The following is a 15,297-nucleotide window of genomic DNA, read 5'->3' on the forward strand; positions in this document are numbered from 1 at the left end:
GACCACTGTCCCATCCCATCCCCCCCACTCCACATGGAGGGTGATGCCTTCCAGGAGGGATCAGCAACATTTGTCATATAGAAAAATAATGATTTATTGTTGCTTCAATTTTCACTTGTGATTGTGGGAGAGCATGGCTTTTCTATCTTACATGCATTTCTTCTTTTGTACCTGCTAATCCATTGCCTTTGCTCATTTTTCTATTGGTCTATTTATCTTTTCTTATTGATATTTATGCATTGATTATATATTGAGGAGGTTATTCGTTTCTAATCACATTGCAAATCCCTTTTCCAAGCTTGTCTTTTAGTTTTAAGTTTTATTTATGGTAGTTTTTTTTTATAGAATTTATAAATGTGTAGTTAACATCTCATTTTTGGGGAGGGATTTCTGAGCTTGGGGTTATGCTTGGTGTGACTAATAACACCAAGATTATATAGCAATAAACGGCATATTTCATACACTTGAAACTATATTCCATTATATTTTAATCTTTAATTCATCCAGTGTTTATTTTGGTGTAGCCCCAGATAGAAATTAGATGACCTAATTTTCAGAAGGGAAAAATCTTTGAGGCAAGGAAGAAAAACCTCTCAGAATTATAGGGAACTTTTGGTTTGAAACTCCAAGCACTTAATGTGAGAAAACAATTCTTTGGGTGACATACAGGCATTTGGGACATGTCCTCCCTCCCTCCCTTCCTCCCTCCCTTCCTTTCTTCCTTCTTTTCTCTCTTTTTGGTCTGATGCCAAGTAATGTCTTCTGTATACAACAGTGAGACATTGAGCTGTACCCACTAAATCTCTCTCTCCCTTGCTCCACTTTTTCCAGACAGGATTTTTCTGTGTAGCCTTGGTTATCCTGGAACTTGCTTTGTAGATCAGGCCGGCCTGGAACTCACATATTGGCCTGCCTCTGCCTTCCAAGTGCTGGGATTAAAACCATATTCCACCACCTCCTGGCTGGAGATACTTTCAAACTTAGCAAGGTGTGTGTGTGTGTGTGTGTGTGTGTGTGTGTGTTAAAAATTAGTCATCCATCTTGAAGTTGATGTCCCCAAACCACTTATACCTCAAGATGCGTACCATCCAAATGTCTTAAACCTGATTAATATATCAGAAAGGATATGCGTGGATGGAGAGATAGTCCAGCAGTTAAGAACAGGAAACGCTCTTGTCATGGTCCCTAGATTTGATTCCAGGCACCCACATGAAGGCTCTCAAGTTTTTGTGACTTTAGTTACTGGGGTTCTGATGCCCTCTTCTGGCCTCCACTGGTATTGCATGTATGCGGAATACATTCTGGCAAAACACCCATATATATATATATATATATATATATATATATATATATATATATGATATACTTTTTTGAGAGTGAAAATTGCTTGTGACATATTTTAATATTTATATGAACTTGTTACTTAAGTTTTCTATTTGGCTGATTTATTGTTCTCTTGCTGTGAAGAGACACCAAGGTAAATTGTATAAAACAAAGCATTTAAAGATTGCTTGCAATTTCATAGGGTTAGTACATTATTATCATGGTAGTGAGTGTGGCAATAGGCAAGAATACTACTTGAGATGTTGCTGGAGCTTTACATCTTGAACTGTTGGTCGCAGGTTGGGAGGGAGGGAGTAACGAGGGACAGCTAGAACTTCCTGACCATGATGGACTTGAACTATGAGCCTAAGAAACCCTTCCTTCCATAAGTTGTTTTGTCAGGATCACACCAACAAGAAAAGCAACTAATACAGGTAATGACTCACAACCATATCCTGTTGCCTTAAACGACAGAATATGATGGGATATGTTTGGTTGTATGGGACATCTCCTTGGTGAGGGAGTAATAGAAACCACCAAAAGATGAACTTGCCATCATTACTTTTTGTGAAAATATAAATCACATGGTTTAAAAGCTATTGCTCTCACATATGCCATTTAAAAGGCATTTTTCCCTCTAATTTCCGTGTCCACGATCCATTCAAAAGATTGCTTCCATGTTATATGTGTGCTATTTTAAATCATCTAGAATATATTTTATTGAAAATAGAATATTTTCTCATACACTATGTCATGATTACAGTTTCCCCTCCCTCCAATCCTCCCAATTCCTCTCCTCTCATCCAGATCCCCCCTCCTTTCTGTTGCTCATTAGAAACAAACAGGCTTGTAAAAGATAACCATAAAACATAGCACAATAAAGAGCCCTAATACATATGCAGAGGATATGGTGCTCACTGCATGCCCTATGAATGCTGCATCAGTCTCTGTGAGTTCTAAGAGCCTTGCTTTGATGATTTAGACAGCCTTGTTCTCCACACGTCTTCCATCCCCTCTTACACTGTTTCCATGTCCTCTGCTGCCGGGTTCCCGGAGCTCTGAGTGGGGGGTTGATGGAGAAATCCCATTTAGACCTTTCTGTTCTGAGGAGTCTTTCTCTGAATGTCTGTCTGTGGGTCTCTGCATTTGTTCCTAACTGAGAAGGACTGAATAATTCACTGATCAATGTGTATAACAGAATATCATTGGGAGTTATTTTATTGATACTTTTTCAGACCAGTGGTATTTGGTTTTACCCTGGATTTCTGGACTATCTGGTTTCTGGTTCTTGGTCACCCAAGCAGTGTTGGGAATGGGTTTCATCTCATGGAATAAGCCCTAAAGTCAAATAAGACATTGGGTGGTTATTTCCACAAGCTTTATGGCATCATTGCTGTAGCATGTTTTGTAGGCAGCATACCATTGTAGATCAAAGGTTTTGTGGCGTGTTGGTGTATATATTTCTCTTCTGGTTGCCTGCAGAAGCCACCTAGAATATCTTTAGATATAGGCAGGTATAACTTATACTACAATGCCTGAAATGTTTCTCAAAGTATTTAAACTGAAATAACATGAAATGGAACAAATTAATTTATAAACTTAGAAACAAAGTGATTTATATAAAAGTTAATAATTCTATCTTAACTCTCAAAAGCTAGAAATAATTAATATCAATGAGAGGGAACTGGATAAGCAAAAATGTGTCATATCAATGAGATGGCGTAACCCATGAACATTCAAAATCACAAATGAGTTCTATAATATATGAATATTTTAGGATTTATTGTGTATGTATGTGTGTGTGTGTGTGTGTGTGCACGCGTGCACGCACACGCCCATTTGTGGAGTCTAGAAGAGGGTGTTGGATCCCATGGAGCTTGAGTTATAGATGGTTTTGAGCTGCCCTAAATGGGTGCCTGGAATAGATCTCTGGTTTCTCTGAAGGGCAGCACATTACCAGCCCTTGTGTGAGTTTTTGGAAACAAAGTCTTACTATGTAGCCTGGGTGTTCCTATGTGAGCATCCTGAGTTTTGGATGTAGACTGCCACGTCAGATGTGAATTTTTTATTTGAAGTAATACTAAACAAAAAATGCAGAAAAATAGGCAATATGTAAAATACATGAATACATAAGATGCTAAGAAGACTGTATTCAAAGCTGTTACAAGAGCTTCTGGTATAGAGAATTTCAAATAGTAATTAAAATAACATTTAGAATAAAAAGTCACTTCTAGTGGAGTTGTTTTCCTGATATTCACTATGGTACTTTGGGCTTTCAAAAAGGTCTCAAGAGTATTTCTAGATATGCTAAGTTCATTTTATCTCATATTTACCCAAGCAGGCTCGCCACTTGTCTGTGTTCAGGATGTGCACATTGGACTCTCAGTAAGTTTGGTTCAGCATTCTTGTCACCATCAGCTAAAAATGAATAGAATCGTGTAATGGGAATCTTGGCAAGAATCCTAGGGACCAAGAAAGTGCAGCACAAATGGGCACCAAAGAGAGCTGGGTGCTTATAAATGAAGTCTAAACCAAGGCATGGAAAATCACAGTTAGCATTGGCAGATACGTGGGCTATGTTCTGGGAGCATCATCTTCCTATACTAAAGAAAGGCAGCAAAACCTCAGCAGGTAGAAGTAGAATCTGGTCTCGCTTATGGGAGGTGGTGCTGACAGCAAGTTTGGCAGCTATCTGGAACCCACAGATTATCTGGACCACAGGGAGTGATAACCGCCACTGCTGCTGTTGAAGTTTCCTTTCCCACTACTGTGTTAACAGACCCTTACAAAAGCAACGGAAGGCAGAAAGCGTTTATTTAGTTCATAATTCCAGGATACAGTCTATCGTTGTGGGGAAGCCAAGGCAGCAGGAACTTGAAGCAGCTGGTCACGTTATATTCATAATCAAGAGCAGAGAGCAATGAATCAAGGGCTCTTCTAGCTTTCCTTAGGAAGTGGTCCTGGTGGTGAGAAACAGCTTCTTCAAGCAACTTCTAGTGAGAGCTCCTCCCACCGTCTTAGGTAAACACAGTCCTAGTCATAGCAGTAGTCTCCTTAGGTTGAGTTATGTGTTTTGTTTCTTCTGCTAAGTGTTCATTCATTTGTTATGCACCAACAGATAATAATTAATACAGTGTCCTCATGGTACCTGATTATAGTGCAAAAATATCTGGAACTTTGGCCTACTACTAGGAAACTGCCAGTATGGGATGGGGCATTATACACATTTCTAAATGCTTATCCCAAACTGCTGGTTTGGGGATTACATTGGGTAGCCAGTGAGAACAATGGCTGCTAAATGCCAAGTGTTTTATGTATACTTATGGAAAGTGTCCATCCAGTTCCTTTGTCCCCAGTCCTCTAGTATGAGGTATGGTTCATAATTTCTGAAGCTGTATGAAGAATTGTAGTTGAACTGCAGAGTACAGAGCAAGTGATACTGGGCCAAACAGTAAGCCTAGAACTGGTTACTGCTAATGAGATACCCAGGGAAGTCAAATCTGGGGGTAAAGCTGAGATAAAGGACAATGATGCTAGTGTGAGGACCAGTCATTACCAATAATACTGTTCTTACATGTGGCTCAAGCTTTTGCGAATCTGTTGGATCCACTTGAGTCATGACAGGTGGAAGAACATAACTTAGCTTTTTTTCTTAAAGAAAGTTTTATTTATTTTTATGTAACATGAATTCTATTTGTTCTTAATAATAAAAACTCAGAGACAGATAATGGGGTTAAAGCTGAAGATCAGAAAGGCAAAGTGGCCAGCCACTAGAGAGTTCTTTTCTCTACCAGTGCTCAGATCAAAGGGGTGATCCTGTCCTCAGGCTGCATCTCCAGACTTTATTGCTCCTCTGAATGCCTCAGGCTGCGTCTGTCTCCACCAAACCTCAGACTGCACTGAGCTCCTGTCTCCTTCCATCTTATATTCCACCCTAGTGCTGGGATTAAAGGCATGAGATCCCAAGTACTGAGATCACCTTTATGTGAGCTCAGTTTTTCTTTTAGACTTGATCAATTTCCTGTAGCTCAGGGTGGCCTTGGATTAACAGAGATCTGTCTGCCTCTTGTCTCCCAAGTGCTGGGATTACAGGTGTGTACCATCACTGCCTGGCCTCTATGGCTAACTGGTGTGGCTAGCTTTGCACTCTGATCTTTAGGCAAGCTTTATTAGTTAGATCATAAAAAAGTATCACCACATTTTATTTTATGTGTATGGGTATATGTTTTGCCCACATGTGCACATATACACAGTGCCCGTGGAGGCCAGTAGAGGACATTGGATCCCCTGGAACAGGAGTTACATATGCTTGTGAGCCACGCAGACACTAGGATTTGAACCTGGGATTTGAACCTCTGAGAAAACAGCCAATGCACTTAACCCAACCACAAATTTTCTTGCTTCCATAATCAGAATTTGACTCAGAGTAGTTAAGCCTGAGAACTATTTATACTCCCCCCTCAAACATTATTCTCCTAAGGGACATAATTATGAATAGATAAGTATCCACGGTAGGGCCTCCATTGATTGTATTATTTCCTGTAATCTTAGAAGCATAGCTCGACTAGCTTTGGCTCTGACAGCTGTTGAGGTTAGGACAGCCAGCCCTTCCTGGTGAATATCTCTGGAGAGCTGAGCAGCTGTTGCTGAAATACGTGTTCAAGTGTCTGATAATTCTATCGACTGAATGTTGCATGGCCCTCTCAGCAGAATGACATTTCACAGCTTTCAGCTGCTATAAATCATTGACCTCAAGAGCCTCAGTGTTCAGTACCTAATCCATCAGGCTATCCAGGCACTTGAAGCACTTTAAGACTTTGAATAGAAATAGACCAAAAGACATGCTGTCCCCCAAAGCTATTCCATTCCAAAATGATTAAATGTCTCTGCTCCCAGAGGTTTCCTGTGATAGTTTAGAAGATTGGCATGAATATACTCAAACGATTTTTTGCATGTGCGTTCAGGCAGCAATGTCTGATGGAGATGAATATGGGCCATTGCAACTTTCTTGGGATGTCATTCAGATGTAATATCTTTGTTTTAGCTGAGCTACTATTTGGGCATTAGATACTCCAGAGGAGGGATTCAGTGCTCTGAGGTCAAAAGCCCATATTAAAAAGTAACCATACATTATGTTTTTGCCTATTCTGTTAGCAAGTAGATACAGAGCAAACTAGGAGAGGGAGAGCCAGTTGGCATCTTTAGTTCACTGAGTGCATGGTTCCATTCTTAGGTAAGCTCCTCAGGGACATTGCCAGAAAACAGCCCTCTATTCCTTCTGGTACAGATGAATGGTGTGGCAAATCTCTGAAATAAAAATGATTTTGTAAGGCTAAAGTTCAGGTAAGTATACTAGCTAAATGGGTTTGCAGAGTCAGCTTACCACCTTATGTGGCATGGCAAAGATGGCTTAATGAATTATCAGGAAGTCAACATCCTCCATATCTAGGGAGTTGTCATTGGGAGTAAATTCTGAGCTCTATTTACATTTAATGTAACTAACGTTTTTTCAAGACAGGGCTTCTTTGTGTAGATCTGGCTGTTCTGGAGCTTGCTCTGTAGACCAGGCTGGCCTTGAACTCACAGAGATCCCCCTGCCTCTGTCTCCCAAGTGCTGGGATTAAAGGCATGCGCCACCACTGCCCTGCTGATTTATATCATTTTGATAAGCATTTGCTCATGCCTACATAGTGATCTTGAAACATTGTCAAAGATACAAGATCAAAAATTATAAAGAACCTGGATTCCCTTCATTACCATATAAAAAGTCATCTGCTAACCAGGAATACCCAGAAAAGACTGATAGATGAGTAATAAGTACTAGGCTTATTTGTTAAAGCAGTTAGCATTACCCTAACAAACATACAAAGAATTTTAAGATTGTTGAATAAAATGAGCTAGGATTATGATTGGGTAGGCCAAATTTTTGGCTAAACTTTCATCTAACTGAATGGCAATATGACATGTAAAATTCTATTCTGGATACTTTACTGTTACCTTCTTGCCCTAGTTAATTTGTCCACTCTACAAAATCATATTGAGAACTTATATTGTATCAGGTAACATGGTAAATAAGCACTGGTAACACAATAGTGGGCAAAGTGGATATGGTTTTGAAACCTGTAGGGGGAAGTTAATGAGTTCCTGAACTCAGGTTATAAAACTTGCTAAATAAAGAGACTATACAGGAGAGGATGGATTAAAATAGTGACTGTAAAGCTAGTCCTTGAACACTAAGTCCTCTAAGCACCCGGTTAGTTTCTAAAACTATTCATTTCTGGTCTTGTCCATACCAGGCATGAATAAGGAGGGCTAGGGTAGAGGTCATACAACTTCATTTAAAATAACATCCTCCCAGTGAACTCTTGTGTACAATTCTTTTGGGCAAAGGTTGGGGAGGAAACAATTGAGCTTTAGACTCAGAAGATAAAGATGAGGAGCCTTGGAAATTATAGGCGAAAGAGAGGAAATACAGTATTTGAAGACAACATGGGAATTTCCAGAGTAAACTTTTAGGCTGGCAGGGTAGTATGTACTTGGAATAAGCAGCACAGGAAGAGAAGCCTACCTCTCTCAAAGTTCATCTTTGGATTTAATGAATTTGAAGTGACCATGAACTTCCCAGTAGGGATACACTGCAGTTCTCCCTCAGTATCTACAGGGGTTTCATTCCAGGAGTTCCGAGAATAGCAAAATTTAGGGGTATTCTTGTCCTTTATGTAAAATGATATGACATTTGCACATAACCCACACATACTATTTTATATATTTTAAATCAGTGGTTCTCAACCTGTGGGTCATGACCTCTTTGGGGGTGGAGGATCAAATGGCCCTTTCATAGGACTTGCCTAAGACCATCGGGAAACACAGATATTTACATTATGACTTATAACATTATCAAAATTACAGTTATGAAATATCAATAAAAATAATATTATGGTTGGAGATTGCCACAACACAAGGAAATATATTAAAGGGTTGCATCATTAGGAAGGTTGAGAACCATTGTTTTAAATCTTTTCCAGATTATGTATACTGTCTAGTACAGGGCAAATGCTGTATAGTAGTTGCCATAACTTATTTAGAAAACGAGAAGAAAAACATGTCTGCATATGTTCAGTACATATTTTTTATATGTTCAGTACATATTTTTTTTAACACTTTCAATGTTTTGGTGGTTGAATATATAGAAGAAGCCACAGATGAGACAAGGGACTTACTGCATATTTGGTCATGTGACAAAAGTAGAGAGTGATATGATTGCAAGTATAGGAGGCAAGCAGAACTGGGTGTGACCCTTATGTGCAAGATGAGGTAAGTTCAAGGAACTTATACTCGAATGATGTAAGGCTAATCTCAAGGAGTTCTGGGTAGTGTTGTGCTATTCCATCTCTCTACTCTATACACATCATCTTGGGATGTCAAGGTGTGTATGTGAAACGAGGAATATTCAATAAAAAAATGGATGCTGGTTTTTATTCTGAGTCAGGAAAGTGGCACTTTTTCTATTCATTTGTTCAAGGTCAGTTCGCTCTCCCAATTCTTGTCTGTACCACCATCCTTTCATTTTGCATTTTGACTGGCCTTACAACTCTGGCAGTGATTTCCTTTTTAAAAATATGTATTCCTCCTCATACATTTTAATGATCTCTTCTGTTTTTTTTTGGCTCTAACTTATTAGGCATAGGGTTGAATCTAACTCTTAGCTCTTTATTTTCCTTTGAGTGCAGAATCTTTTGATGTTTACCTCATGAAGTTTTTCTGGAATCCTATAGGGAAGATGGAATTGCATAGAGCTGATCCATGGAAAAACTACTATTTTGACCTGTTTCATATGCAATTCAAGGTTCTCAATGATGTTGAAGATTTACAAAAACAAAAATCATCAGACTTCTATGCTTTCAGAGTGTCATGCTTTTTGTTATTTATGCAAAAAATTTTCCCAAAACACATAGTTTCAACTTCATGTCACTGAATTAAAACTGGAAAAATCTGATCTGGTGAAACCAGTTAAGAAATCTACAAAGACAATGGCAATTTGATGGTTTCCCAGGTCCATGTTCAGATTTGAAAATTTCTTTTCTGGTTTCACATTCAGCTAAAATATTCCTCAGATATCAATGCTTGAGTATAATTACTGGGACTGATCTAAATTTACTATACCTAGCATTTTAAACATTGACACTGTTCACTGGAAAGCATATAGACAGAATTTGAGTTCCAACAATTATTTGGTTAAAGAGGCACTATTAGGCTTAGGCAGACGGGAGCTACATTTTTCTGAAGCCTTATTTTATGTTAGGTGTTATGTTACAGATTATTATTTTTTAAACCATCATAACAGTCTTGTTACCTTAGTCTACCCCAGTTTTGATGACAAAATGTACTCATAGAGGTAAATAAATATGTGCAAGGCCACACAGCTTGCAAGTAGCAATGTAGGCACTTATGTCTCCATCTACAATCTTCAAGGCTTGTGTGTACTGTATGTGAGAATTGTGCGGCCAAATTCAGTCATTTGATATTTCCCTTTACCTCAACTATATTACTGATTTGTTCCTGTTTTGGCCATCTTGAAAAGATACCTCGAATATTGTGTGTGTGTGTGGGGGGGGAGAGAGACAGGGACACAGAGAAAATTATTAATATGGGTACCATTTCAAAGAAATTTATATACCCCCAATGGAACACATACCATTCATTTGAAATACTACAATTTCCACTGGTGGTACAGTAAAGGGAAGGCAGGTAAGCACTGGAATTATAATGTGGCATTATTACCCTTCACAAAACATCAAATTAAAAAGATTTAAAAGTCAATACATACAAAATATCAGATGATGACCTTTAACTCACCTCCCAAGTGCTGGGATTACAGGCCTATGCTACCGTATTTGGGCTGTAGCCCAAATTTTTATTTTTTCACTTTTATATTTTTAAGTTTTAATTTAATTTAATTTTATGCACATGGGTGTTTTGCCTGTATGTATGTCTGTGCACCTTGTGCATGTCTATGATCCAAGGAAGCCAGAGAGGGCATTGGAAACCTTGGAGCTTTAGATACAGATGGTTGTGAGCCTCATGTAGGTAATAGAACTATGGTTCTCTGCAAGAGTAAAAAGTGATCTTAACTATCGAGACATCTTTCAAGTCCCATGTATACGAAAATTTTAAACATCATGGAATGCAAAGGAAATAGTTGTAGAGTACAATGAGATCAATAGATGTAGTTGAGAAAAGAGAAACGTGTTCACAGCAGGCCCGGATTATGGTTCAAGCTAACTATTCCAGGTCTCAAGATTATTCATGCAAATGCATGCATTACAAGATACTGTAAAAACAATTTCAATAGTGTGAATGATTAGCAGAAGGTTCTTGAGACTAGACTCATTGATGCCCAAGGTGTTTCCATGACTAATCTCTGATCTCAATCCATTCCCTGCGTGTCCTTATTGAAGAAGCCCAAATGCTAGCAACAAGATATACTCTCATTAAGATTCTACTTGTACTCTTCTCTTGGCTTTGGATTGCTAGTGAACAGTTTTGCTCTCAGATTTCAAGATGTGTGGCAAATACCTCCCGCTCTGCACTGCCACTTGAATTCTGTTTATAATCTCATTTCCTATATAGTGCATTAATACCATGACTTATGTGTCTTAATTTGTCTTGCTGTGTGATGAGACATCTGTGATCTGGAAACACACAATGAGCACACTATTACAACTCAGAATCCCATAAGCCACGGTGCAGTTAACTGGGCAGTGTCAGCTTGGCAAGAGCCAAGACTTGGAAATAGAAAAACTGGCTGGAACAAGGAACAACTTGTAACTATACAATCGATTCATTTGAGAGAGGGAAGCAGGTTCAGGTATTAGGTCAAGATCATGATCAGAGTGAATTATTATTGGTAGAGATAATAAATCTCTAATATATATCTTTAGTTAAGACACGTTTTTCTGATCTTAATTCCCATATATGTGTTCATTTTGCTATTTGGAATCCTACATTCAGTTCAAAGTCAACATATTCTCATTTTTCTTGTGATATACATCTACCAAACCTGTTTCCTTTTGATTATCATCTATATTAGGGGAAGACTTCATAATCTACCCACTTGCTCCAACAAGAAAAGTGGTGATTCTAGATGGGTTGGTTCTAGTTGGGTGCTAGTAGTGCAACTATTGGTTGCAGTCTTCTTCCATTGATATTAAATCCCTCCCCATGGCCTGTTAATTTTACCTTTTAGATGGCTTTCCAAATATTTCCCTTTCTTTCTATCATTACTGATGTCCATCTACAATCAAACACCAACATTTGTCACCTGATCATTTGCTATAACCACCTAAATGATTTCTCTATCTCCATGTTTGACTCCTATCTTCCTTATGGAAACCAGCATGCCTCCAACTATCACTTTACCACATCCATCTTCCCCTCACATGAAGACCTGCCATAGCTTCCATTGTCTTTTAAAGACAATTGCTCCCATGTTTGTAAAGGACCTAGGTAGTCTGGCACAACACATGCCAATATCTTTAGCATTGCTGCATAGCTCTTTTTCCTCTACTCAGTGCTAGTATATGACATGTGTTGCCCAGGAGTTAGTAAATAAAGTTAAAGCTACATATCTAGATTAATTAAATTTTAATTGAGAATTCTGTGAAACAGATCACAAGATGACTTTCAAATCAACCAAGAAATCTTTCATCTTGAGATGATTGATGAAAATAATGAGGTACAGTACTGACTAATGCTGGGTTGTCAATTTTATTAAATCGTTTGTCATGGAATAATGATTACTAGAAATTAATTAGTGTTATAAGTTTTCTTCTTGTCACATGCAGGTGAAACATATAGTTACCCATCTATAACTAACTGTATGCTGTGGATCTTCAGATTTAACCAACTGTAGGACAAAAATATTTTATGGGAAGATGTCTGTGATGATTCTGAACAGATTTTTATTCTTGTTATTATTCCACAAACATACAGTTAAAGTATTTTATGTAGCATTAAACTTACATTATGTATTTTTAATAGATCAGCAGTGACCTAAAGTACACAGTGATGCAAATACTATGCTATGTTATATAAGAAACTTGAGCATCCTTGGATTTTTGAGTTTACAGAGGAATCTTGTAACCATTGCTCCATAGATGCAAGGGGAATCTATAATTTTCTTACATGCTTACAGAAAAAACAACTGAGACCAAGAATCGTAAGGTGAGCATCACATAGCAAAGGTCCATCTCACTTGCAAAGCATGAGAATTAAACATAGGTATAAGATTAGGAGTAGTAGATACCAATAATGAAGTCGTCTTTACTATGTGTCAGACACTGAGCTTATCTGAGTACTTATGTACCCTCTTACTTAATGATTACAATAATTCTGTCTTACTGTATTTTAAGAATGAAGCAATGGAAACTTTGAGATGTCATTCAGGTAGTCAATACTACTCCCACAACACATTTTTTTGTAGTGCTGAGGATTGAGCTTAGAGTATTATACATATTAAATACATATTAGAAAATCACTCTACCACCGAGCTTCATATCAAGCCCTCACAATATATTTGAGTTCATCTACTTTTCCACTCATGTTTTTCAGTCTCCTGCTTTTTTTTTCTTTTTTCTTTTTTTCAGCCAGCCTTGCGCTTTATTATAAGCCTTCGCATCAGGCCTTGGCTGCATATTTGTGAAGCGGGTACAGCCTCTCTTTCCTCTGCTGCTTCTTGGTCTTCAGCTTCTCCTCATGCTTGGTGAGCCGCCGGCGCATGGCTCTAGTCTTCTTGGGTCGAAGATCCAGAAGCTTGTACTTCTTACTCTTGTAGAATTTCCTGAGGTTTTCTTTTTGAGTCTGGTTAATTACGGTGAGCACGTGGGCAATGGATTTGCGGACCACTCGTATCTTAGAGAGTTTGGACGCGGCACCGCCCATCACCTTGGCAACGCCTTGGCTCCACCTTCAGATCCGGCTAGTTGTTTTAGTAGCTCCTCCTTCTTCTTGCCGAGCAGGTCCCGAGTCTTAATCTTGGCCATAGCTGCACTTCTCACCGCTGAAGCCTCCTGGTCCGAGAGAAAGAGGGGCAGTCTCCTGCCTTTTTTCAGCTCAGGGCATACATGATCTAAAGCACAGAAGGGACATCATAGCCAAAATAAGTATTCATCATTAATTACCGAGGTTTTGGTCTCCAAACCCCACTTTTATATGGTTCTGGGAAACCATATAGTTGTTCATGTCACTTGGAAATCATTTTCTTGCTTTAAGAGACAAGCTGTTCTGAGATTCTCTTTATAATGTTCTTGTCAATTCATTTTGCCTCTTGTTTTTACCTGGGAACATGTTGTGGGGGTGGGGGGGCTCATGGAGGCCTGGAGGAAGGGGAGAGAGAACTGAAGATTTAGAGTAGAATGAATAATACTTGTGCATACAATGACCTTAAACTTCCCTAGAAGTTAGAGTATATGACTGAAGTTAGCAGAGGGAATGCCAGAGAGAAGGTAGCACCATATCAGCTACCGAACTGCAAATCAGATCTTGCATGGGTCTGACGTTATCTAAGAAAGACTTTCTATACAATTGGTTGGGAGATTAGATTCCATGTGACAAGTAGGTCATAATAGAACTGACTTTTAAGTGTAGTTTGCTACAGTTTCCCATGCTTGTGAGGGAAGCTCTTCCATAATTTCTTGTTTGCAAGTATGGATTGGTCCTTGAATAGAACTGAGTTGACAGGTACAAAGTAGAGAGACTCTGAAGTAGGTATGGTGTAGTACACAATGCTAAAGAAACTTGTAACTGGCTTAACACCATATCTGGAATCACCTTTCCTAGTGATTCCCAAAGTGTGGTCTCAAGACCTTCCATTCAGCATCAGTAGTACTCAAGGACTCATTAGAAATGCAAATTATTTTGCTCCATCAGAAACTGTCATGGGGACATAACAACCTGACCTGGGACATTCCCACCGAGTTTTGAAACCTACTTGAGTTTGAGAACCACTTCTTTATGGTAGTCTGGTGCCCAGGCCATGAATTCACACTACAATCATTACATCTGTCAAAGAATTCTTATGTATCGTAATCTCTGATTTTTAGTGACTACCCCCAGCTGGTCTCTCAGGTTCTTTGCCTGGTCACTCTATCTTTCTGACTTTCTGGAGTGTCAATCGTTCTTTGACTCACTTGCCTGATAATAGAAGGACCAGTTCAAAGTGAAAAACCTGAGTTCAAATCTTCTAAGCCTATGGAAAAACTGGATCAGGACTGGCATAGGGTTCTCAAGCTCTAGCTTGGGGAATTGCATAATTTAGTAAATACTCCCTCTGCAATCATCATTTCTTTGTCTGAAAGTGGGGATGGTACTATCAACCCCAAAGGGTTGTTGTAAACACTGAAAGAGATAATGCACTGAAGGTACATTGTAACAAGCATTGAACAGGTACTCCATAGTGGCAGCTGTTGTTGTTGAACTTCTTCCTTCCTCTTGGCAGTTGCCATGACATGCATATTTGTGGTACCATATTTTTTTTTGAAGGGGTGGCTTTTCTTGTTTGTTTTGGTTTTTAAATTCTATTTGGTGCTGGAAGATGACTCAGCACAGTACCCAGATATGGTTTCCTTCCTACGCCAATATGATTTAAAATACTAGTGTTGGACAGTGGGTGTATCTCAGTTAGTAAAATGCTTGCCTGGCACACAAAGAGCCTTTGCATTTGATCCCCAGAACTCATAAACTGTGCATGGTGGCATATGCCAGTAATTCCAGCACTGAGCAGAAAGTGGCAGTAGGATCAGAAGCTAAGTCATCCTCAGCTACATTGTGAGTTCAAGGTCTGCCTGTGCTGCATGAGACCCTGCAGCTCACAAGCATTTGTACTTTCAGTCCCAGGGTACAAAATGCCCTCTTTTGACCTCCACAGGCACTAGTCACCCATGTGGTACACATACCCATATATAGGCAAAACACACT

The 15,297-nt window shown here is 38.9% G+C and overlaps 1 pseudogene; it reads right to left on the reverse strand.

The window, feature by feature from the left end:
* Nucleotides 1-12,976: 12,976 nt before the first annotated feature.
* LOC127218069 (60S ribosomal protein L35-like) lies at nt 12,977-13,364 on the reverse strand (annotated as a pseudogene).
* Nucleotides 13,365-15,297: the final 1,933 nt, after the last annotated feature.

This window comes from Phodopus roborovskii, unplaced genomic scaffold, assembly GCF_943737965.1.
Source record: "Phodopus roborovskii unplaced genomic scaffold, PHOROB, whole genome shotgun sequence".
Lineage (NCBI taxonomy): Eukaryota > Metazoa > Chordata > Mammalia > Rodentia > Cricetidae > Phodopus > Phodopus roborovskii.